Genomic DNA, 27631 nt, shown 5'->3' with positions numbered 1-27631 from the left:
AGCTAATATTCTTAAACTAAAATTTTCTTTGCAAAGTTAAGCAACATTTGATCTTACTGCATGATTGTAAATAAGCAAACCTGGTGATGCTCTAATAAAACAACTAAACCCGACGAAGTCATTATTTTTTCTATTTGTTTGACCATAACTTTAGTAATATTTATGGGAAGTCCTAGTGAGGTGTTGAGCAAGCAACATAAATGTGGGAATGAATGAAAACAGGTTGAGGCAACTACACTATGAGATTATATATATATATATATATACACACACGACGTACAATTTCCCAATAACTATTGGATAACATGCAAAGAACTTGTAACTTACCATAATTGTATTCAGATAGTAGCAGCCCACATTTCGTATCACGTCACATGAACATTACTTGGCACAACCTATAGCAACACACGTTTAGTGGGTGGGTATAAGTAATTCAATGGAACATCAAAAGGGGAATATCAACACTCATGGCTATATGGAAACATTATATAGGAAAAGGACCGGGAAAAGGTTACATATTAGGACTTGAGAAACAACATGAGGTACCTGAAGTCATAATAAATCTTGAGGGATTACTTAACGCGCGTATACTAAGCAAGGGGTATGGGTGTATCTAGATGACATCTCCCAAATAATGACAGTCTGTGATGTACACTGTTCTGCTAAACAAAAGGTTACGGGTAATGATATGGATTGGTATGGTATCCTTCAAGTTGAAGTGACGTCAGATGAGGCATCCATTAAGAAGCAGTACAGGAAGCTTGCCTTCCTGCTCCATCCTGAAAAAAAAAAGTTTGCATGGTGCAGAAGCTGCTTTTAAGTTAATTGGAGAAGCACATAGGGTGCTTACAAATCGAGCGAAACGGTCACTCTTTGACATGAAATATAAGGCCTTTAAAGGAAGATCGCAACTGCCCCAGCAACGACCATGTCCTGTTCGTAAGCAACCTATGGTAGGTAACAGTTATGGGAATAGGGGTAGAACACAATATGCAAAAGTTAACCTTCAGCTGCAACCGCCGCAACCGACCCAACCATCTACGTTGCAAAAAGTTGAAACATACCACTGGGAATACTCTTTTAGCACTTCTTCTCTGTGGCTGTTGTTTGTACTTGCAGACATCATAATTCTTCTATGACTATGACGCATAATTTTAGACTATTCAATATATTATTTTGTTAGAATGTTTATCATGTGTGTAAAAAAAAACTATAAGCATTTATGTACTCTAAATTTCAAAACTTAAATAAGTAATACTTCTGGGATACAAACCAAAAATGAAAAATATGTAAAATATGCAAATGCGTTGTTTCGGATGTACCTGTTCTCCATACTTCAAATCTTTCAAATGGTCCACCTGCTTGAGTTTCACCAAAATCTTCAATCACAGGGTCAATGTCAGCAATAATGATGCCTTCCACTCCCGTTTTTGTGGCAGAAATTTGAGAAGGAATTAGGCTAAAGATATTACTCTCTATAGGAAAAGACAATCTCAAATGAGATTCTAGCGGCTCAAATTTGCAAATGAGTGCCAAACCAAGTCTTACTCTGTTTTCATATTTCCTAAACAGAACTAATCTACTCTTTTACGACTGGAAATCAAAAGAACCTTCATGTAGCTTCCTATTATACTAAAGAAAAGGTTGGCAATGACTCACCTTTTTTCTACTAACAAGAATGTTCAATAGGATAAAAATTCAGCTTTGAATAATTATATAAACTATTTCTATTATTTGTACAGGGCAATGCTAAAAGAAAGCTGTGAGTGCATACCAGCATCACTTTTAGTTGCCATTTATCTTCAATCAAATGCCAACAACAGTTGAAATCATTAACCTGTGTCTTCATGAATTCTAGACAGAAATAGAGGGAGAGAGAAACAGACTAACCTCTTGACAAAGCCATTGATGAAGGATTCAGGATCATTAGACTTGAAAGATTTAACAAAAGGCCACCCCATATCACCTGCGTCTGTTGCACATGAAAATAGGAATGATCAGAATCCACCACCCTCCTTAGCTATCCAGACTTGAAAATGGTGCTTCTTTATATGTTGAACATGGAGTCGTTGCTTGCTTGGCGTCTATTGTTTGAAAATTTAGGACCACTCCTGAACTATATGCTTTAATTCATATTGTTTCGAGTGAGGAATACATGCAACATGTCAACAAATAACTACTATATGTGATCATACTTCGTTACCTGCATTTGCCCATGATCTCAACTGACCAAAAATGAGTCTGCACCAAGATGCTTAGTTGCTTCCTTCTTCTTAGCAGGGGAGGTGCTGATTACAGTAACCTTAGCACCAAAAGCCTTTGCAAACTTCACAGCCACATGCTTGAGACCACCTAGTCTGACAACACCCACATGCATCCCAGGTTCACTAAGTCCGTAATATTTCAGTGGGATGTATACTGTAATTCTAGCACATAATAGAGGAGCACTTGCATCAAGTGGCCGGTTGTCTGGAATCCGCACCACATAGTGCTCATTGGCAACCATGGAATCAGAATATCCACCATATGTCATGGTTCCATCATAGTATAACCCACCATAGGTGAAAATCATCTTGGGACAGTAATTTTCAAGACTTTTATTGCAGTTATCACAGGAATGGCAAGCCCCAACCAAGCATCCTACACCAACCTTGTCTCCAACTTTGAATTTGGTTACCTTGTTCCCCACCTCTGTCACAATGCTTACAATCTCATGCCTGCACAATAGACCATAAAGGATTCAAACACCATCTTACTATTTTCAATACTTAATTACTTTGACCAGAAAAAATCATATTTAGTTGATGTCATATCATATAGTGTTTGTTTAACAGACACAACATTAAAAATATATTGTGCCATATATGTTCTTAATAAGAGTGAGAGCTGAGAATGACAAAAGCATGAAAGAAAGGAAAATAACTTACCCAGGGACCATAGGGTACCGAGACATGCCCCATTCGTTCTTAATGCTGTGAAGATCGGAATGACAGATCCCACAAAACAACACTTTGAAGGCTACATCATCTTCTCCAGTATTCCTATATAACAAACAATTCGACCATCAAATGAATAGTGGCTATAATTTAACTTCATTTTGATTAATAAAAAAGATAGTCACTTTATCACATAACATGACTATTGGATCTAGCCCTATAGCATAAAAGCCATTGCCGGGATTGTGCCTAAATGAGCAACATGGCCAATTACTGCCGCTCTAAACCACAATTTAATAATAGCGGAAATGTTAAAACACAATCCTGAAGGCTATGATATGACTACGAAGAAAAAAAAGAAAAAAACTCCTAATTGACGACTATTAATTCGTACTGAGATACACAATCACTTGTATCTCAACGCAAGTCAATGTTTTGTATCTAGTGAGTTCAAATAGGGAGTCGATTTCAGGGTGCTCGAGTAAAAACAATTTACATAACTTATAATCACGTCGCCCATATTCAGATTCAAGTAGGTTTCAACATTATGTATCGATTCATTAGTATCCCAAGCTTTTACAAAGCACGTATTCGGTCATTCGGTGTTAGTTGTTAGAATCATAGTACAAAATATCGTCATCTATCCACAAATATCACGAACGAACAAATTACCAAAAAATAAATCTTCAAAAGTTTCCTTCACTAAAATTTTGTTTTCCTTTGTAATTTTTTTTTCTAGTGAAGATGAAGTTATCAATAACAAACAAAAAAGATAACATAAATTCAAAAAGAAAGAGATAAATAAATAAAAATATACCTTCTGGAGAAGTGGAAGGGAGAGAGAACACTAGTGTTATCTCTTGCTGCCCATCCAAAAGCTGCTTTTGGGTGTTCTGTTTCTGGAGATTTCGACTCGGCAGTGAATGAAATTAACTATAGCACGTGTTTCATGATTTTTTGTGTGTGAGAGACTTGAAACTTCAATAATGTTGGTAAGGTTATTGCAATAGTTTGATTTACTTGATTAATGGAGGGTTTGAAAAGTTAGGGTGTTTTGTACAATTGAAAAGAGAGTATGGAAATAGGGGTTTTGTTTTTTTATTTATTTTGGGTTACGAACAATTGAAATCTGAAAAAAAAAAAAGGCGTAGATTTACTTTTTTTATGCCGAATTATTGTAAAATATGATGTGTCAGTCTCAGAGAAAAAAGGGGGGATGGCGTGGGTGCCTGGGAGCATTCTCAACTACTCAGTATTCATGGTTTTTGATGGCGATGAGTAGAATGAAAAAGATCTACCGTTGTACACCAAGTTTACAACAGTTTTACACAGGTAGACCATTTACAATATCTTCAGATGGTTTGTTTCTAGTCTGTGCTTGTGAAGACACTATAAAAATTGTTGATTCCTCTAACGCTTCAATAAAATCAACTATACAAGGAGATTCACAACTTGTTATTACTTCTCTTACGCTTAGGCCCAATGACCACTTCCTCTTTTCCACTAGCCATAGTTGTCAAATCATTGTTTGGGATATTTCTAATTCCAAGTTATTACGTTCTTGGAAGGTACGTAACGTACTAGTACTTAATCACTACATTTTTTTTTTCTATTTTGGAATGGACAAAAACCATTCCTGAAGATATTTGGAACGGACAACAAGGTTCTTGTTACCTGCGTTCCAAAATTGAGGGAACACTTTTGGTGCAATCCTGTTTTATAATTTGGAACGGATGCACTCCGTTACAAAGTTGTTCTGGGACACTTTCCAATAGTTCCAAATGAAAACCAGGGAACACCTTAGATTCGTTACAAATGAAATTTTTGGAAGACTCCATATCCGTTCCAAATCAATTACAAGAACCAAAAAAAATATATTGGTGCTGAGCTTTCAAATTGCACCTAAATCTTGAAAACCTATGTTTCAAAATCTGTAAGTACCATTAGCAAATAAGACATCACTATGGACAAAAAATTACAAGACCCAAACATCAACACATAAAGCCCAACCACACTGACTTATCAACTTAACAAAATAGCTCGCTTTCCTGACTCGTGGTTGGGATTCAATCTAAGGGTGGATAAATCAGGGTCACGATTCTGACACGTGGATTAGGAATTAATTAAAGAGCTTAATTGTGAAATTAAATAAAAAAAAAACCCTTCGGTTGAGTTCTCCAAAGCTTTAATCATGAAAATTAACAAAAGAACCCTTCATTCTCCAAACCTCACAAAAACCTTTCGTTCTCCAGAGCTCGAAGTTCTCAACGAAGGCAAAAATAAAATAAAATAAAGGCGCATACTTGCAGAGACCGTTATATCTTCATCAGTTCTCCTCCTCTCCAGTTGCAAGAAGAAAAAATACATCGGGTAACTCCCAAAACAAAAACCCTTGCAATTTAAGAGTTTGAAGAACGTTAATAGTTTTTCAAAGTCGAGAAAGTTCTACTGTAGATTTATCCTTTATACATACAAATGTTTCCTGATGCTTCTAAATAAATATTGTGTAGCAGAGGTACCCATGATAGTATGGTGGTATTGAAGCAGGAGTCACACTATGCAAAGGCCAATGATCATAGTTTCACTCAAGTAATACAATTGTTTCATCACTCTCTATTCAAATTTGTTTTGCCACTTTAAAATTAGATAACTTCTATAACAGGTTTTATGTTTTCCAGTTGAGTATTCAATCTAATTTTCAACAGGTTCAAATTTGTTGCATCAAAGGGTGTTAGACTCGGGCCAACAATTTTTTTGACAAGGTAATGTATTTTTAGCTTTTTGAGAAAATGATTAGGGGAACCACTTTTTCTCTCCATTTATTCGTTTCTCTTGCCTTTTCTTTTGACAACCTGACAAGTGGGTCAATTGTTGGGGACATGGCTCCATACCAAGCTTTTGCAATTGGAGGTCTTGGCAGTGTTCGAGGTTATGGTGAGGGTGCCGTGGGTTCTAGAAGATCGTGCCTTATTAGGAACAATGTACTAACATTCCCTTTGGTATGTAATGGTTTTCCTTACATTTCAACAGAACATGAATAATTCTTAATCCCAAATGTATGAGATTTTCTAGCATAAAAAACCATATCATTTTGCCATTTGTCAAAAAAAACCGTATGTTCTTTCTAATTAACTAAATGCCAATTCGTTATTTAATTAGATCATAAAACAAATGGCTACGGTGTTCCAACATTTGGAAGATGATTTCTGAATCAAGGGTCTAAATAGAAAGAGTGGAATCACTGTCCTTTGGGATGAATGACTATGTTTTTAATCTATGACTTCAGCTGTGGGACTGTTGTTCGTCAGTTCACATACAAAACAACTCAGTTTCCTGATTCGCGGCTAGGATTCAATTTCAGGGGGTATAAATCGAGGGTCCCGAATGCGCCACAATATGAGAGATAGAGCCCATTAGAAATTAATTAGGATATTAATTAGAAACTTAACTGTGGGCAATAAATGGTAGAAACCCTTTGTGTACTATGCTTAGCTTATCCTTTCGCTCTCTCTTTCCCTCCCAAACAGTGTGTGCCTCCTTTGTCTCTCTTTCATCATCCGCAATTGGAGAGATTCTACAATCGGTTTATACATCACAACTAGAAACAATAGAAATTAAAAATGAAGTAATGGAATCCCCATTCTTTTTTTTTGGGTTCTTTGAGATCAAGTGAGCTCCACAAAATCTTAACCAGGTATCATTCTTCTTTGTTCTCCACTTTATGTGTTTTCCCATTCTAATAATTGTACTATAGTTATGACTTATGAACGACTAATTATTTTACTTGGTCCGATCCTCTATAGTTGATGTATGAGTAGGCTTCTCCTTTCGATTTTGGTTGATAAGAGCAATTCGAAGGTAACAGTTTGGGTAACCTTATTCCTTATTGCTTTATCAAATTTTAAGTTTGAACTTTGCAGCTTAAATTGCATGTTGGTCACAAGATGTGAGTTTTGTTTGATCGAGGGTTTAAGTGCAAAAGCAATTTGTTATGTGAGGTTTGTCTTTCTGTTGTTACATATCCAAGAGCTTACTTTCATTTTTTGTTTGTGGCCTTAGTCTAAATCAGTGTGACTTATCTTTTTTGTCGCCTTACTCTATTATGTTATATTAATATAGTTCAAATCACACTTATATGTTTACTTGAATGCAAGTTCTGTCGATGGGCTGATGGGCACATAACCATGGGCATATAATGCAATTCGTAACATTTCAAACTATGTTTAGAGAAAATTACAAACTAAGGCCTCGAAATAAAAAATAAAGAAAATGAATATCTACTTAACAAAATAGGGCTGTTTCCTGACTCGCGGCTGGGATTCGATTTCAGGGGGTATAAATCGAGGGCCACCATTCCACCACGTGGATTAGGAATTAATTAAATGTCTTAATTGTGAAACCCCTTCATAGTGCAAACCCTTGGTTCTCACTTTCGCTACTTCTCCCCAGCCGGTTGGATTAGATATTAATTACCAGTCTTAATTATGGAATCCGAACAAAGAGAAAAGTTTCCCTTGATGCACTATAGTGAGTGTGTGCAAGATTAGAAATTAGCAACGATTATAGAATTGAAAAGTTCCCTTATTAATTAGGCATAATTATATCAAGTCTAAAAACCCTTCGTCTCCCACTCTTCCGCTATCTTTCTTGAATCACCATTAATACGTCTCTCTCTGTATTCCTAATAAGAGCTCAAAACTGTAGTTTTAACCCCTTAACAATCGTACTTTTAGACCAATTATGTGAATAATAAGTAAGAGTTAATACTGATTACGTGTTTTTATGCATTTCAGGCTCCAAAGTCCATTATGTGCAGAAATGTGCCACTTTAGCGAGATAAAGGAGCAAATGTCGGTTGCTAAGGAGTTCTGTGAATAAAGGCCAAGATTCAAGGAGACAAAGCCTTTGTAAATCCCGGTCAAAAGCTGAAAAGTCAACACGGGCAGAAACAGTGCACAAGTCAACAGAATTTCTGAAGACCATATCTTTGGATTCAGACCTCGGAATTGGGCCTACCTTATGTCAAAACGACCGTCTCGGAAAGAGCTTTCTAATGGTCCAAGCCTTGACCAAATCAGAGGAGCAGAAGTGGACAAAAAATCTATTGAAGCCAAATCCAGCTGAAGAGCCCTTTCCGGACTGAAAGAATTGGGTTTTGGGCCCGATTTTCCGGCCCAAAACATGGCTCCAAGCCCATGCACGATTTTTGGATCTGAAAGTATAAAAACAAAAGCTTGACTCTTTGTAAATGATGGATAGTTAGGTTAGAAAATAAAAGTAGCTTAGAATAGAAAGTAGCCATTAGAATAGCTTCTAGATCTAGATTTAATTGTTTTTAATTAAGTTTAGTTTCAAATCCAATTCTTGTTTTAGATTAAACTCTTAAATCATTGATCTTCATTGATTAGATAAATAAATGAGTAGATTCTTATTCAATTCATTTTTCTGTCATTACATTTATAATCTAATTTAATTTCTTGTTGATATCATTTCTTAATTATTAATTAGATTTTAATTATTGTTTAATTTAGATTAGTAAATTTCAATTCTTTATAGTATGTTTAGTTTTAATTTAATCGAAAATGATTGCATAATGATTCTCGGCTAAATCTCCATTAGAGGGGGGTTGAGAAGCCTTGATAAAAGCTTGATTTGTGTTAGCGTAGGATAGTCGTAATTTCTATTCCACTCTAGAAATGATTAGTTCACCATGAGAATGGGTTTAATCATTCACATGCTAGTTATGAATTGGTTGAAATGCCATGTGTAATTAGGGATTAGGAAGAACCAATTGTTCTGCGTAGCAGTTCAATTCGGATTACGACGATTCGTCGTTAGTAAGTTAAGTTAAGTTAAGGTGGAATCAATCCCCCCCTAATTCCTTATCATAGAATCGACGTAGTATTTTCATAGCTGTTTATTTAGTTGACTAGTTGCATCTTGTGGGTAGTTACATCGTAGTCTAGCTTATAATTTGTAAATCCCTCATTAGACTTTAGCTAAGATTATTTATACGTAGAGAACATTACTTTGCGAAAGAACTAGGAGTGGAACGAATCATCTACTCCACTATATCTCAATAGGATTGAGAGTAGAAAACTTTGATAAATTAGAAACATAATATCGTTTAGTTTTACTTACGTTTAGAGTTTCATCGCTTTATTTATTAGTAAAACTATTCTTCTTTTTTACAGTTATCAAATGGCGCCGCTGCCACCTTAGTTTCACTTTCGCATTGTTTTCATAGTATAAGTATTCTTCTTAAAGTCCCATTTCACCCACCCACCCTTGTTCGATTCTAAGCGTGGTTGTCTTTTTCAGCATTAAACTTCCTCGCTTAAAATTGCACGGGCGGGCAAGCGCTGCCCCAAAGGAGGCGACTGCCCAAACCCAGCGACGACCAGCTCAAACACGTAGAACTTGAACTTACGGGCGCGCACTACCGATTTTGCCAGATTTTCACAGGTTTGTTTCGAACTTCGATTTTTCAAGTTTTTCAGTGTTCTAACTTGTTATATACACTGAACACGCATAAACAAGACGCTATTCATAAGCGAAGCAAGGACGCAATCAGGTATTCCGTTCTTCCACACCTCGCATCTTCTGTTAGAGGTTTATACTAGAATATCAGGATTGTTTGGAGGTTGTCGTGTTTAGTTAAGTTTGGTCTTAACCTTGTATGAGATTAAGGTCTGGTCGAACAAAAACACCTAACGTAATTACACGACAACATCAACAAGCACGCCTATCTAGTATACCACTCATTGCACCTCTAGCTACTATTCCACATACTCTACCTGACACAATGCCCAACGAAGGAGAGACTCCTCTATCGGACTTTTATAAAGCCTTGAGCGATAGCCCCAAATCTTGCATGATTCTTGCAGACCCCATGGGGGATTTCCGAATCCCCCAAAATATTTTTAATTTGTTACCCGTTTTCCATGGTTTAGACCATGAAAAACCTTATCAGCACATGCGTAGGATTGAACAAGTTCTTACAACATTCCACCATCCTACGGTGAGTCTTTGAACAAATTAAACTTCAGGGTATTCCCTTCACTTTAGCCAATAAGGCGTCTTGGTTAAGCGCCCAAAGCTTTAATGCAATGGACTCGTGGGCTAAACTTGTTGTTTGTTTATGGAACATTTTTACCCACCCCTAAAGACGGATGAGATGCTTTCCAAGATTCATTTCTTTCGACAAAATCCTCATGAATCATTTTCAGAGGCTTGGAATCGTTTCACCGATCTCCTTATAGAGTGTCCACATCATAACCTCGCGAAAGACACGTTAGTTCGTGCCTTTTTCAAAGGACTTCTACACCACCATAAAGAAGTCCTTGACATAATGAATGAGGGTAGTTTCCTAAGTAAAGGAGCCTCAGAGGCTTATAAATTTTTAGAGGATCAAACTAAGCGAAATAACAACTGGGGGTAGTGACGATATCCACCACTCCGCTAGTTCTTCTAATACAGTTAAGGCTGCCGGTATGTTTGAGATGAAACACGATCCCGAGCTTAAAACTCTAATCGAATCACTCACTAAAAAGGTAGAGGCCATTTCCGTACAACAAAAGCCTATCCCCGTCATGAATGTAAATTCCAATCCATGTAGTTTCTGTTGGAGTCCCAAGCATCCCGACTTCCACTGTCTTATAGCATATGAACATGCTTGTTCCATTAATAGTGAACCTAACGCCCCTTGGAGACAAAATCCCAACTTCGGTTGGAGAAATAACCAATAAGTCACACCTCCAGGGTATAATAATCAATATGTTAAGCCAACGCCCAGTTATAACCAAGCTCTACCACGACAAGGACAGGGTCAGGGTAATTATAGTAATTATAACAACCAAGCGCAACCTCGACAAGGTCAAGCACAAGGTCAAGGTAATTATAATAATTATAATGCTAATAGAGGTATCGCTCTGGTAAATAATAACTATCACAATCCGCCCATAAATAATCAACGCGAGATAGTTCCAGTCACACCACCCGTGACCACTGATAAGAGCCCAAAACTGTAGCTTTAACCCCTTAACCATCATACTTTTAGACCAATTATGTGAGTAATAATTAAGAGTTAATACTGATTACGTGTTTTTATGCATTTCAGGCTTCAAAGTCCATTATGTGCAGAAATGTGTCACTTTAGCGAGATAAAGGAGCAAAGGTCGGTTGCTAAGGAGTTCTGTGATTAAAGGCCAAGATTCAAGAAGCCAAAGCCTTTCTAAAGCCTAGTCAAAAGCTGAAAAGTCAACGCGGGCAGAAACAACACACAAAGTCAGTAGAACTTCCGAAGACCGTATCTTTGGACTCAGACCTCGGAATTGGGCCTACCTTATGTCAAAACGACCGAATCGGAAAGAGCTTTCCAATGGTCTAAGCCTTGACCCAATCAGAGGAGCAGAAGTGGACGAAAAGTCTGTTGAATCTAACTGCAGCTGAAGAGGCATTTTTGGACTGAAAGAATTGGGTTTTGGGCCTGATTCTCTGGCCCAAAACATGGCTCCAAGCCCATGCACGAATTTTGGATCTGAAAGTATAAAAACAAAAGCTTGACTCTTTGTTAATGGTAGATAGTTAGACCTAGATTAGAATTAGATTAGTTAGCCTCCATTAATGAGTTTTAGAACTTAGTTTTAGAATTTCATTTTCTTGTTTTAGATTAATTTCTTGAATCATTGAATATCATTCATTAGATAAATAAAATAGTGATTATTCTTGTCATTTCGATTTTTGTTATTTCAATCTATTAGATCTAGTTTTAATTCTTGTTGATTATCATTTCTTAGTTGTTAATTAGATTTTAATTATTGTTTAATTTAGATTAGTAAATTTTGAATCTTGATATTATGTTTAGTTTAAATTCATATGGAAATGATTGTGGAATGATTCTCGGCTAAACCTCCATTAGAGGGGTTGAGAAGCCTTGATGAAAGCTTGATTCGATTATCGTAGAAATCGTCGTAATTTCTATTCCACTCTAGAAACGATTAATTCGCCATGAGAATGGGTTTAATCGTTCACATGCTAGTTATGAATTGGTAGAAATGTCATGTGTAATTAGGGATTAGGAAGAACCAATTGTTCTGCGTAGCAGTTCAATTCGGATTACGACGATTCGCCATTAGTGAGTTAAGTTGAGTTAAGGTGGAATCAATCCCCCTAATTCCTTATTATAGAATCAACGTAGTATTTTTCAACGTAGTATTTTTGTAGTTGAATCAATTATAGTTTGTATCTTGTGGGTAGTTGCATCTTAGTATAATTCCCCCTCGTAAAACTCTCATTAGACTTAAGACCGATTAGTTAACTAGAAAACATTCCATGCTAGAGCACTAGGAGTGGAACGAATTTGTTACTCCACTCTATCTCGATAGAATTGAGAGTAGAAACTTTGATAAATATAGACTCGTAGTAAGTTTTAGTTTACTTACGTTTTGAGTTTCATCGTTCATTTCGTAGGTAAACTATTCATTTTATGTTTTATCAAATGGCGCCGCTGCCATCTTAGTTTCCCTTTAGCATTGTTTTCATAGTATAATTAGTCACTTTTAAGTCCCATTAAACCCACCCACCCTTGTTTGATTCATACTGTGGTTGTCCGTTTCAGCATTGAAAAGTTCGCGAAAATATATACGGACGAGCGACGAGCGCCTTATTTAGCGACCAGCTAAGTTCTTGGAACACGCGAGCGACCCCCATACCGAAGCGACCAGCTAAGTTCTTGGAACTTTGGCGACAGCGCGCCTCTAAGCGCGCACCAGCGCCACTAAGCCAAATTTTCCGGATTTCTACAGGTTTGTTTGAACCCGATTTTTAAGTTTTTAGTGTTCTAACTTGTTATATACAACGAACACGCGTAAACAAGGCGCTATTCATAAAAGCGAAGCAAGGGCCAATCAGGTATTCCTTTCTTCCACACCTCGCATCTCGGTTAGAGGTTTGTACTAGTATATCGTAATTGTTTGGAGTGTTGCATGTTTAGTTAAGCTCGACTTAGTCTTGCATGAGATTAAGGTGCAGTCGAAGAAAAACAACTAACGTAATTACCGCGGCAACGCGTCAACAAAAAGTCTATCTAGTTTCCCACCTACTACACCTCTAGCTACTATTTCACATACACCACGATATTATGGTGAAGAAAGAGAGACTCCTCTCGACTTTTATAAAGCCTTGGCGATAGCCCTAAATCTTGCATCGTTTCTAGCAGACCCGATTGGGGATTTCCGCATCCCCAAATATATTTAATTTGTTACCCGTTTTTATGGTTTAGACCATGAAAAACCTTATCGGCTACATCGTAGGATTGAACAAGTCCTTACAACATTCCACCATCCCTACGGTTGAGTGCGGAACAAATTAAACCGAGGGTATTTCCCTTCACCTTAGCCGATAAAGGGCGTCTTGGTTAAGCGCCCAAGCGCCTAACTCAACGTGGACTCGGGGCCAAACTTGTTGTTGTTTATGGAACATTTTTACCCATCCCTAAAGGCGGATGAAATGCTTTCCAAGATTCACTTCTTTTCGGCCGAGAATCCTCATGAATCATTTTGAGGAGGCTTGGAATCGTTTCACCGATGTCCTTATAGAGTGTCCACACCATCACCTAGCAAAAGACACGTTAGTTAAATTGCCTTTTTCAAAGGACTTCTACACCACCATAAAGAAGTCCTAGACATAATGAATGGGGGTAGTTTCCTAAGTAAAGGAGCCACCGGAGGCATATAAATTTTTGGAAGATCGGACTAAAGCGTAATAATAATTGGGGGTAGTGGCGATTACTCCGCTCCGCTAGTTCTTCTTCAACGATTAAGGCTTACTAGTATGTTAGAGGTTAAATCAGATCCACGAGCTTAAAACTCTAATTGAATCCCTCACAAAAAGGTAGAGGCCATTTACGTACAACAAAAGCCTATCCACGTCATGAATGTAAATTCAAATCCATGTAGTTTCATTTGGAGTCCCGAGCATCCCGACTCCCATCGTCCTATAGCCTACTGAACATTCTTGTTCCATTAATAGTGAACCTAACGCCCTTGGAGACAAAATCCCAACCGGTTGGAGAAATAACCAACAAGTCACACTACATGGTACAATAATCAATATGTTAGGCCAACGACAGTTATAACCAAGCTCCACCACAACAAGGGCGGGATCGGGGTAATTATAATAATTATAACAACCAAGCGCAACCTCGACAAGGTCAAGCACAAGGTCAATGTAGTTATAATAATTATAATGCTAATAGAGGTATCGTTTGGTAAATAATAACTATCACAATCCGTCCATAAATAATCGGTACAGAGATAGTTCGGTCCACACCACCGTGACTACTACACCCACACAACCAGATCGTCTTGACACCTTCATACAAGTGAGCCAACAACTTTTCCAAACCATGGCTCAATCTAACCAACACATTCTACTATTCGTTAATAATTTAAACCAACAGTTAGCCCAAGAGAAAGCCTAACCAAAAGGTTTGTTTCTAGGCCAGCGATACCAACCACAGAGAACAAACCACGACCTTTGAGGTAAACGGTAATACTAGTATGGAAACTACTACCATAGGTGAGCTAAATGCCATCACCACTCTCCGTTCTAGAAGAGTGGTTGATAACAAAGTAACTATGCCTATAGTTACCCCATCAGTACTCCCTACACCGGATATCGAACTAGATACCGAAATAGAAACTGAAGAACCTACCACTGTAGAGGTACCAGTTAAACCACAACCTAAGAAACAGAAAGCCAAGGTTACACATCAAGTCGAGCCATACGCTAAATATAGAGCGAAACCACCGTTCCCTCAGAAATTAGCCATGCTAACCAGGGATACTAACTTTGAGGAGATTAGGAACATTTTCAAAAATCTAACGATAAACCTTCCTTTTCTCGAAGCTATAAAAAAGCTACCTAACCACGCTATGTTTCTTAAGGAGTTGTGCACTACTAGGCGTAAGACCAACATACCTAAAGGCGCCTTTCTAACTAAAGCGGTTCCCAACTTTATTCGAAAATAATGGAATTGTTAAGTACAAGGACCCTTAGATCAACTGCATAATGCACCTTAGGAGATTCTCACACGACGACCGACGCATTTACTAGACACGGGGGCTAGTGTTAACTTCTCCGTTTTATTTGTATAAACAAATAGGTCTAGAGGAGATGCAACCTACTAAAATGACATTACAATTAGGTCGATCGGTCTATTAAGTATCCTAAAGGGTGTGGTTGAAAGCGTCTTTGGTTAAAGTCCAAAATTTTTACTACCGAGGCGACCGTTATCCTCGACACAATGAAGTCACTAACGACTCTGTACCTATCATTTTAGAGTCCGTCCCTTCTGGCTTACGCCAAGCGGCTCATAAACCGCCGCGATGGTTCGATGTCCTTGTCCTTTGGCCATCTTTACGTTGAGGTAAATGTTTTCAAAGCGAGGACACACGGTATCGATTCATCTACAAATGGAGAGGTTAGCATGATCGAGAGCATAGCTCAAGATTACTTCAAAAACATGTTTCGAGAGAAATAGATTAACAAATTCCTTTCCTTCGAAATTCGGACTTATACAATGACTCCACGGTAGTAGGCGAAATCGAAGAAGAATTCACGCAACTCTTTTGCACGCTTCTTTACCACTTCGCGAGTCCCCCTTGCCAACAACCATTCATCCCTTGATGCTATGGCGGAAGATGAATTTTTCAATCTCTATCCCAGTGATCCTTTTGACCCACCTATTGAGGAATGTCTTGCATATATCAAGATTTCTGATGATATGGACTTGAGAGCTCTAGCTGAGAATCATTCACCTGCCATCACCAATATTCCCCACCCTCCACCTTTTCAAAGGAACATCGAGTTTGCACTCGATTCTTTAGTTTCTCTTGTGCTTCATGATTTTTTAAATCCACCTAGTAAACAAATACTTCCCAAGGATAAACCACTTGACACCTTCATTTTCAAACTTGAGACAGTCCCTAACTACACCATGAATGAGTTCTGTGCTAAACCCACATCCTCAATTTTTCCATGCTTTCCCTCTAAAACTTATCCCAATCCACCATATCTTCCACAACCATTCACTTTTCCACACTTATTCACTATGACACCCTCTCGTTCAAAGATAAAACATAAGGTGCATGCTCGGTTATGCTATAGGTCTATCCGACTTCGCTTTCATTCCACTAGACTGCGTCGTAGGAAATCTTGGTGCTTGATTGTGTTTGGATATGTTTTCTGTGATATTTATTTATGGAACGATCCACAACTATTTCGGTTGTTGATATATGATAAACTGCATATTCATACATATGTTTAGATAAAGTCTCGAAAGTATCGACTATAAGCGACTCAATTTTTGTGTTTGGTGCATTTCCTTTCATTTCCATATATTAGTGAATGCACCATTCAGGTAACCGGGCCCCTCCCTATGGAGTGTGTGGCTGTAAGTACGGATCCTAAGTCCACGTTTTCACATAATTCACATTTTCCACTCTTGCATGTTTTCTTGGTTTTTGAGTCATGTTTCTCTATGGTGTGAATTATGTCTTTTTCTTGCTTACTATTTTCCTTTATATTAAACCTAATTCATAAAAAGTAAAAAGTTTAAAGCTATAAAAATAGTAATCTAGCAAGTCTCGAATCGACCTTAAAAGACCCGTTTTAAAACAAATTTTTACAAACCTGTTTTCAAAAATTTGTTTGGGGGGTGTTGGTTTTTCCATTCTTGATCACTCAAATTCCTATTCTTACCCCCACCTCGCTCCCTTGTCAAAAAAAAAAAAAAAAAAAACCCCGAAGGCTGCTTTGTATTGCCCAAGTGGGCTGCTGGCGCTACGACTTCCGTAGACCGAGAAAATTTCCAGTTTTCTACGGGTTGTTCCGGGTCATTTGCAGCTGTTCAGAGGCGTAGTTTGAGATGAAATCTCCTACAATAATACCGGAACAGTCTTTCGAAGATCTGTTCCCAAGCACTACTTATGGTGCTTGGACTCATGAGGTGATCACACACGTAGGCTGGGAACCGCTTATGGTTCTTGCTAGTATTTGTTCTTGGACTTGTTATGCCCGCTGAAATACAAGACCCATGGTGCTATTGGGTAGATAATATGCATGTCAGGGAGATAAGGTAAGTTTTTAATTCCATTTAGTAATGCGCTTATGTCCCAAGCAATTTAATTACATTAACCCCATAATGGGTGGAACTCTTATAGAGTTGTGTGGGGTTTTATATTAGTATGTTTTAACCTTGTTTTGCGGATGTTCCGAATTTCAGCGTTTCCATGGTATTTTTCTACCCTCTTTATTTAAATGCTTTGAGGACAAAGCATGCTTCTTGTTTGGGGGTGGGCATAGAAACACGTGTAATTAAGGCATCTGTTAGGATATAGATATGTATAATATGCACTTGTTTTCTAGTTAGAATTTCAAAAATTCAAAAATATAAATAAATAAGTTATGCTATAAACTTAGGAATATTGGTATTGTTTTCTTTCTCTATGCTCTTAACAATCTAGAAGTCTCACGTAGCTTTTGCATTAGAATAATTTTTAGAAACTTAGGTTAATATGTAGGTAATAATCTTTGCATCTATCTATAAATACATTACATGAGTATCTATGATTGTTCGCAATAAGTTTTGAAATCTAGGCTAGAGTACTTATTCTACAAATCCCGTGAGAATATAGCCTAAAGCCTTATAAGAGTGAAACATTTGAGAAATGACACAAAGGAGAAGTAAAATCCGGATAGAGAAATCACACGTCCACTTGTTTGATCACTAAACCATATCCTAAACGAGAATTTAGGCCCTCTTTGGATCGATATAGCCAGAAATTCAAACCTATGAATTATTTTCCGCTAAGTCGCCCCTCTGAGCCTTTCTTTAGCCTTTCATAAACCACAAATCCTTTACCTTGTTACAAAAACAAAACAAAATAAAAAAAAATCAACCTACCCAATTTAGAATAAGTCCGAGAATAGAATGAGGAAGAAAGAAGAAGAGAAAAACATGTGTAAACAAAAATTAGTTAGTTGCTTCGGAAAATAAAGAAAAGAAGTTTCCATCCAAAGAAAAGAAAAATAAAAATAGAAATAAAATAAAAACTCCAAAAAAATAGAATAAAAGGAGTCAAAAGCCAAAGAAAAAAAAAAAATAATATGGCTAAGGATGGAAAACAAAGTGTAGAAGCAAAAGTAAATAACAAGGTTTTCTCTAGTTACATAATATGAAGACTCTATTATCTCAGACTTGTCCTTTTGAATATCCATTTCCTTCCTTCTTAAACCATCTCCTAATCCCCGCAACACCTAATAAAGACCTCTAGCTTAATTAGGAATAGGTTAGTGGGATAGTAAGTGGCAGATGTGTTTGATCAACTTTGGCTTCCTTGTGTGTCATTGAGATTGTAAGGTAAAAGTATGCCCACCGCATTAACCTTTGGAGTAGCAAAACTTGAGTGGAAAAATCGAGTGATTTTTGTCTTGACTTTTATGTGAGAACCTACTTAAGGGCTTATTCCAAAGTTTTGAAACGGACACATTCTGCATTTCATAGCATTACTCATTGTATATATGTTTATTTGTAGATGATTGATTATTATGCATATATTAGCTTAAGTTTTAGACATGATTATTCTCGTATTCATTGCTAGTGAGATGTATAGATAATTGAGACATAAATAAGGAAACAATAGTTTTATTTCTTAGTCGTTGTAGTATAGATGAAGTTTGTGAGTACCTTTCTTTGGAAAACTCTCACGAGACTATAACTCGTCCACTAGGGAATTCCTAGTGGTTTAAGGCCTTGTTGCATATGGTCAATGCTGTCTTTTCAGTGAGCTTAAACGAGTAGATAGAACTCCATTTTTGGTCACTTATTCTAATTTCTCATCTTTGTTTGAGGACAAGCAAAATGCTGTTTGGGGGTGGTTTGATAAGAGCCCAAAACTGTAGCTTTAACCCCTTAACCATCATACTTTTAGACCAATTATGTGAGTAATAATTAAGAGTTTAATCTCGATTCGTGTTTTTATGCATTTCGGGCTTCAAAGTCCATTATGTGCAGAAATGTGCCACTTTAGCGAGATAAAGGAGCAAAGGTCGGTTGCTAAGGAGTTCTGTGATTAAAGGCCAAGATTCAAGAAGCCAAAGCATTTCTAAAGCCTGGTCAAAAGCTGAAAAGTCGACGCTGGGCGTAAACAAAGACACACAAAGTCGTGAACTTCGAAGACCGTATATTTGGACTCGGACCACCCGAATTGGGCCTACCTTATGTCAAAACGACCGGCTCGGAAAGCGCTTTCCAATGGTCTAAGCGTTGACCCAATCAGAGGAGCAAAAGTGGACGAAAAGTCTGTTGAAGCCAACTGCTGTTGAAGAGGCCTTTTTGGACTGAAAGAATTGGGTTTTGGGCCTGATTCTCTGGCCCAAAACATGGCTCCAAGCCCATGCACGAATTTTGGATCAGAAAGTATAAAAACAAAAGCTTGACTCTTTGTTAATGGTAGATAGTTAGACCTAGATTAGAATTAGATTAGTTAGCCTCCATTAATGAGTTTTAGAACTTAGTTTTAGAATTTCATTTTCTTGTTTTAGATTAATTTCTTGAATCATTGAATATCATTCATTAGATAAATAAAATAGTGATTATTCTTGTCATTTCAGTTTTTGTTATTTCAATCTATTAGATCTAGTTTTAATTGTTGTTGATTATCATTTCTTAGTTGTTAATTAGATTTTAATTATTGTTTAATTTAGATTAGTAAATTTCGAATCTTGATATTATGTTTAGTTTAGATTCATATGGAAATGATTGTGGAATGATTCTCGGCTAAACCTCCATTAGAGGGGGTTGAGAAGCCTTGATGAAAGCTTGATTCCGATTATCGTAGAGTCGTCGTAATTTCTATTCCACTCTAGAAACGATTAATTCGCCATGAGAATGAGTTTAATCGTTCACATGCTAGTTATGAATTGGTAGAAGTGTCATGTGTAATTAGGGATTAGGAAGAACCAATTGTTCTCAAGCTTGATTCAATTCGGATTACGACGATTCGCCGTTAGTGAGTTAAGTTGAGTTAAGGTGGAATCAATCCCCCCTAATTCCTTATTATAGAATCAACGTAGTATTTTTCAATGTAGTATTTTTGTAGTTGAATCAATTATAGTTTGTATCTTGTGGGTAGTTGCATCGTAGTATAATTTCCCCTCGTAAAACTCTCATTAGACTTAAGACCGATTAGTTAACTAGAAAACATTCCATGCTAGAGCACTAGGAGTGGAACAAATTTGTTACTCCACTCTATCTCGATAGAATTGAGAGTAGAAACTTTGATAAATATAGACTCGTAGTAAGTTTTAGTTTACTTACGTTTTGAGTTTCATCGTTCATTTCGTAGGTAAACTATTCATTTTATGTTTTATCAACCACTACAGCCACCCAACCAGATCTTCTTGACACCTTCATACAGGTCAGCCAACAACTCTTCCAAACCATGGCTCAATCTAACCAACAACTTCTACAATCCATTAATAATTTAAGCCAACAGTTGGCCTAAGATAAAGCCCAACCCAAAGGTGTGTTTCCAGGTCACGCGATACCTAATCCTAAAATAACAAACACGGCCTTTGAGGTATCCGGTAATACTAGTAATGAAAATGAAAACGTAGGTGAGCTAAATGCCATCACCACTCTTCGTTCTGGCAGAGTGGTTGATAACAAAGTAGTTATGCCTATAGTTACCCCATCAGTAGCTCCTACACATGCTACCTTACTAGATATCGAAATAGAAACTGAAGAGCCTACCACTGTAGAGGTACCAGTTACAACACAACCTAAGAAATAGAAAGCCAAAGTTAAACATCCAGGTGATACATATGCTAAATATAGAGAGAAACCACCGTTTCCACAAAAATTAGCCATGTTAACTAGGGATACAAATTATGAGGAGATTAAGGACATTTTCAAGAATCTAATTATAAACCTTCCCTTCCTCGAACCTATTAAAAAGCTACCACACTATGCTAAGTTTCTTAAGGAGTTGTGTATTACTAGGCGTAAGACCAATATACCAAAAGACGCCTTTTTAACAGAACAATTCTCAACTCTATCTGAACATAACGGAATTGTTAAGTACAAGGACCCTGGTCGTCCTACTGTACAATGCACCTTAGGAGATTCCTATACGACGACCGCGTTATTAGACCTGGGGGCTAGTGTTAACTTACTCCCGTTTTATTTGTATAGACAAATAGGTCTAGAGGAGATGCAACCCATTAAAATAACGTTGCAATTAGCTGATCGGTCTATTAAGTACCCTAAGGGGGTGGTTGAAAATGTGTTGGTAAAGGTTCAGGATTTCTTCTATCCGGCTGATTTCGTCATCCTCGATACAAAAGTCGCTAACGACTCTATCCCGATCATCTGAGGGCGTCCTTTCCTGGCAACTGCCAATGCGCTCATAAATTGCCGCGATGGTTCGATGTCCATGTTTTTTGGTCATCTTTTTGTTGAAGTAAATGTTTTTAAAACAAAGACACAGTTACCCGATTCATCTATGGATGGAGAGGTTAGCATGATCGAGAACTTCACTCGAGATTATTTCAACAACACGTTCACTGATAATCAGATGCCCAAATTTCTTTCCTTTGAAAGTTCAGACTCCAACATTTTCACCCCTACACTAGTCGATACACATATTATGGATGAGGACGAGATAGATGACTTTCTCAAAGATATAGAGGAATACCATAGTAAGGTGGATATGACCAAGCTAGATGAGGAATTCGATGAGTTTCTTAGAGCAGGTGATGAGTCACCCTATCAAGAACTACTTTGCACAACATCCGCCTCGACTCCCCTCCTTCCACCCTTTCAAAGGAATCTCGAGTTGGCACTCGATCCTTTTGTTTCTCCTATGCTTCATAATTTTTTAAATCCTCCTAGGAAACAAATATTTCAGAAGGACAAACCATTTGACACCTTCATTTTCAGAATTGAGACAGTCCCTACCTACACAATGAATGAGTTTTATGCTAAACCCACATCCTCAATTTTTCCATGTTTTCCTTCTACAACTAATCCATATCCACCATATCTTCCACAACCATTCACTTTTCCACACTTATTCACTAGGACACCCTCTCGTTCAAAAATGAAAAAGAAGGTGCATGCTAGGTTACGTTATAGGTCTATCCGACTTCGCTTTCATTTCACTAGGTTGCGTCATAGGAATGCTTGGTGCTTGATTGTGTTTTGGTATATTTTTGTGATATTTATTTATGGAATGATCCACAACTATTTCGGTTGTTGATATATGATAAACTGCATGTTCATACATATGTTTAGATAAAGTCTCGAGTATTTGACTATAAACGACTCAATTTTTGTGTTTGGTGCATTTCCTTTTATTTCCATATATTGGTGAGTGCACCATTAAGGTAACCGGGCCCTCCCTAGGGAGTGTGTGGCTGTAAGTACTGGATCCTAAGTCCACGTTTAACATAATTCACGTTTTCCACTCTTGCATGTTTTCTTGGATTTTTGAGTCATGTTTCTCTATGGGGTGAATTATGTCCTTATTGCTTATTGTTTTTCCTTATAAAAGTAAAAAAAATATTAAATAATAAACAATAGTAATCTAGGAAGTCTTGGGAATCTGACTTTAAAAGACCCACTTTAAAAAAAAAAAAAAAAAAAATTTCTAAACTCTGTTGTAAAAAATTTGTTTGGGGGTGGGGTGTTCGTGTTTCCGTCCTAGAATGTTTTATGTCCCATTAGAGTTGCTTAGGCCGTTTAATTGTATTCTGATTCGGGTTGACATAATCTATGAATTTAGAGTTCATTCATTCGCATAACTTATGTCATGCACGCACTTTGAGGCATTTTCCACTATCTTATATGTCATATACAGTCGGAATAGAGTGTTTTATGGATCATTGGATTGGAAATTCTCTCCTGATCATTTCCATATTTCAATCGAAAAAATCAGACCGGTAACGAAGTGGCAATGTTAGTTTGAAGTCGCGCTAAAAATCGACAACAATTCGAAAAATTTGAATTGGGCTTGGGCTTAACTCGCGCGCACCGGCAGCGCACCTTCGCCCCTATGTTTCCACCAACAGTCGTGCGTTTTCATCTTCCAAACCGCCATTGACAAACTTCCAAGCTTCAAACCCTAACAAACAATAAAATTAAAAAGAAACCTAACTACACCCACGCCAAACATCCAAATCAATTTCAAATCTTCTCAAAAACCTTTCCACCACCACCTCCATCAATTTACAAAACCAAAAACCACCGAAAAATCCAAATCTTGAAGCTGCCGCGCCACCACACCACCACCACCATCATTTTTTTTAGTGAGGTTGTCCCTCATTGCTTCGCCCTACCTTATTCAAACCCCCTAACCTTATCAAAACTTCCAATGGCTCAACAACGCCGGATTTTGCTAGAGCAAGCATTTACTGGCGACCACTTCACGCCATTTTACGGTGATGAAATGATTAGTAGAGATTGGAATAGCTTGTGGTACTCGACCGATGCCTTTTACCACGAAGAGTTAGTCCGACGGTTTTACAACACGAGGGAGTTGGAGGGGAATCGAATTTTTGTTACGGTGGCAAAGAGGAGGAAGGAAGTAACTACTGGGTTGTTGGCTGAGATTCTAGGCATTCCGCCTAGAATCCATCTTGATGCCACGTTACAGGAGTCCCAATATACTGGGGTCGAGCCGTTGATGAACGCGACTGTTACCGAAGGGAACTATAATGTGAGCTCGCATTGTGTTCGCGGGCATCCCTCGAAGAACCAACGGTGGCTGCATTTCGATGGATTGGTAGGAATGTCATAGGGAAGGAGAAGGTCGCCGATATCGGTCCGAACTGCCTTCACATTCTATGGATACTCCGGGAGAAGTATGAGTTACGTATCTTGGAGTTTTGCTTAACATGATCGGGGAGTAGGGAAGTCTATTGCACCTCTCCCCGTGTTGATAACCAAGATCATCTTTGAAGTTTGAGAGCGACTCGACGTCGATAGGATTTACCTCATACTACACCGAAATCCTCGGATTTATAAGGAGTGTATCCAACAAGTTTGGAGGTTGTCCGAGGATAGGGTAGTCGGCGAGGAGGGCGTCGAAATGAGAATGACTTCGGAGGACGAGGAGGACTTGACATGTTTTCATCGCCGATGCCTTGGAGAGGTGTTGGTGGGATCGTAACGCATGGCTGTGATTTATCGTGGCATCGCGTTCACTCAATACTATCTGCGAAGACCTCCGGACTCTCGAGGCTACTATCCACCATAACCGAGATTCGTACCAGTGAGGAGGATGGCGGTGGGAACAGATGAGGGTCTGAGCTAGCTTCTCGGCTAGTTCCGAGCCGATATGCTTTGACGCTTTCCACCTCATGGGGATTCTCCTTCCGAGGATACAAAGATCGGCATCGAGCCTGGCGTCGTCGCCCGAAAGGCGAATGGTGCTTTGGCCATCGGGAGCTCAAGAGCCATCTCCTGAGCGTGTGCCCTCCACTACCAGTACCGAAGTGTTTAGGGATAGTATAGCTTGATGATTTTTATTTGTAGTTTTATTATTGTTAGTTATTTTAATGTCAGTTTTAATTCGGTAATTTGAATTTTGTAGTGAAACGTACTTTGAATGAAAAATTTAATATAATACGGTTATTTTCATTGTGCGTGGTTGTTTAATATTGATCCCACCTTTCCAAATTGTTTGGGGGTGGTATTATCTATTCCATCATAATTTCTATATGACCCTCGTTTTTAGAAGTTATTTCGGAGTTAGGGTGAGAATATTGCCGATATGGGCATATCTATGAATAAATATTGGTTAGGATGAAATCTCGATAAGTTAGGTAGTTTTATCCTAAATTCAACCTAAAAGATACTAGGGTTGTTTTAGAATCAAGAATATGAGTTGTTTCCGTTCCGGGTTTGAAAATTTTAGTATTTCAGGAAATTGCCGTAAAAACTTTTTGGCAACTTCCCGATCCGTTTTAGCAACTTAAAACCTATAAAAACTTCATTCATTCTACACTCACAACCCACACTACACCTAACTTCCATCACTCACCTTTCACTCCCACGTTTCCGGTTGTTCTTCACCATTTTCACAAATCAGCACCTCGGAGCGCACCTGCGCCCCAGTGGAGCGCACCTACACCCTAGTCTCTGTTAGAAATTTTGCACTGAGCGCACCTGCGCCCATGGTGAGCGCGACTCGCGCCCAAACACTGGAACTCGAAAATCATCAGAGCGCACCTGCGCCCTGACCTCTGTAAACACAAAAATTTCCAGTTTTCTGCGGGTTGTTCCCGGATCATTTGCAGCTGTTCTAGAGCATCGTTTTGAGATGACATGTCCTACAATAATACCGGAACAGTCTTTTGAAGATTTGTTCCAAAGCACTACTTATGGTGCTTGGTTTCGCGAGGCGATCACATACGTAGGCTGGGAACCGCTTATGGTAAGACCTGATGAACTTTATTCTCCAGCACTTGCATCTTATTTTTATGATAATTGTATTTTCTTTGAGAGACCGGAGTGTTCTCCATCAACATTAATGATGAACCAATGGAAATTACCAGGTTCTTGCTAGCATTTGTTCTAGGACTTGCTATGCCCGCTGAAATACAAGACCCATGGTGCTATTGGGTAGATAATATGCATGTCTACACTTATGAGTTTATGCATGAGTCGTATGGGGCAGGCATTTTCCATATCGAGGACCAAGGGGAATATAATGTCGCCTTTGGTAGACTGTCCATGAACATAGGAACTGTTATGTTTTGGATCATGCTAAACATTTTAGGGGAATGACGTTTTTCTTCTGTGAATGATGCCACTTGCAGCGTTTTCCTTGCTTTAGCCACGGGACGTATGTGTCATGACCTTCCCAGAACCTTGATGTCTAGTTTAGCACGAGCCCATAGCATGAGGCATAAGTACCTTCTTATGCCTGTTCTAATTTCCCGTATTATGCTATGTTTCTTTCCTGTTTTTTGTACACGTTTCACGGATTGGATTACGGTCAACATTGTGAGACCCACCAATTCTATTATTCGATCTTTCCGTGCAATGTCTTGGCAAGGGTGGAGGATACAACCTCATCAGGTTACACCTTACACCCCATCCGACCAAGTGGCGCTTAACAGGTTATCATCCGTAGATGATAAATGGCGGCAAGCTTGGCAAATTATAATGGCATGGCAAGATGCGAAGGAACCTCACTTCTTTATAGAAGAAGAGGATGAGGAGGATGAAGAATAAAAGCGGGAGATAAGGCCAGTTTTTAATTCCAGTTAGTGTCTGCTTATGTCCTAAGCAATTTTATTCTGTTAACCCCATAATGGGTGGAACTCTTATAGAGTTGCGTTAGTTTTTTTTTCCTATATTAGTATGTTCTAACCTTGTTTTGCAGATGTTCCAGAATTTCACGTGTTTCCATGGTATTTTTCCTACCCTATTTATTTAAATGCTTTGAGGACAAAGCATGCTTCTTGTTTGGCGGGGATAGAAACACATGTAATTAATGCAACTGTTAGGATATAGATATATGTATAATATGCATTTGTTTTCAAGTTAAAAATTTCAAAAATATAAATAAATAAGTCTATGCTATACACTTAGGAATATTGGTATTGTTTTCTTTTCTATGCTCTTAACAATCTAGAAGTCTCAATGTAGCTTTTGCATCGAATAATTGTTAGAAACTTAGGTTAATATGTAGGTAATAATCTTTGCATCTATCTATAAATATATTACACTAGTATCTATGATTGTTAGCGATGAAGTTTACGAAATCTAGGCTAGAGTACTTATTCTATAAATCTGTGAGAATATATCCTAAAGCCTTATATGAAGCTTAAACATTTGAGAAATGACACAAGGGAGAAGTAAAATCCGGATAGAGAAATCACACGTCCACTTGCTTGATCACTATGCCATATCCTAAGCGAGAATTTAGGCCCTCTTTGGATCGATATAGCCAGAAATTCAAACCTATGAATTATTTTCCACTAGTCGCCCTTCTGAGCCTTTCTTTAGCCTTCCATAAACCACAATTCCTTTACCCTGTTACAAAAACAAAACAAAATAAAAAATTCAACTTACCCAATCTAGAATAAGTCTGAGAATAGAATGAGTGAAGAAAAGAAGAAGAGAAAAACCTGTGTAAACAAAAATTAGTTAGTTGCTTCAGAAAAAGAAAAGAAGTTTCCATCCAAGGAAAAGAAAAAGAAAAATAGAAATAAAAACTCCAAAAATAGAATAAAAGGGAGTCAAAAGCCAAAGAAAAGAAAAAGAAAAATATGGCTAAGGATGGAGACAAAGTATAGAAGCAAAAGAAAATAACAAAGTTTTTCTAAGTTACATAATATGAAGACTCTATTATCTCGGACTTGTCCTTTTGAATATCCATTTCCTTCCTTCTTAAACCATCTCCTAATCCCCCCAACACCTAATAAAGACCTCTAGCTCAATTAGGAATAGGTTAGTGTGATAGTAAGTGGCGGGATGTGTTTGATCGACTCGGCTTCTTTTGTGTGTCATTGAGATTGTAAGGTAAAAAGTGTGCCCATTCTACGACCGGAGTAGCTTAAACTTGAGTGGAAAAATCGAGTGTTGTATCTTGACTATTATTGTGAGAACCTACTTAAGG

At 37.9% G+C, this 27631-nt stretch overlaps 1 pseudogene; it reads right to left on the bottom strand.

Annotated features, from left to right (window-relative positions):
* Positions 1 to 27631, bottom strand: part of LOC147493962 (putative mannitol dehydrogenase) — a 42706-nt pseudogene that overhangs the window by 2258 nt on the left and 12817 nt on the right.

This window comes from Coptis chinensis, chromosome 6, assembly GCF_015680905.1.
Source record: "Coptis chinensis isolate HL-2020 chromosome 6, ASM1568090v1, whole genome shotgun sequence".
NCBI lineage: Eukaryota > Viridiplantae > Streptophyta > Magnoliopsida > Ranunculales > Ranunculaceae > Coptis > Coptis chinensis.
This window is presented reverse-complemented; position numbering and strand designations above follow the sequence as displayed.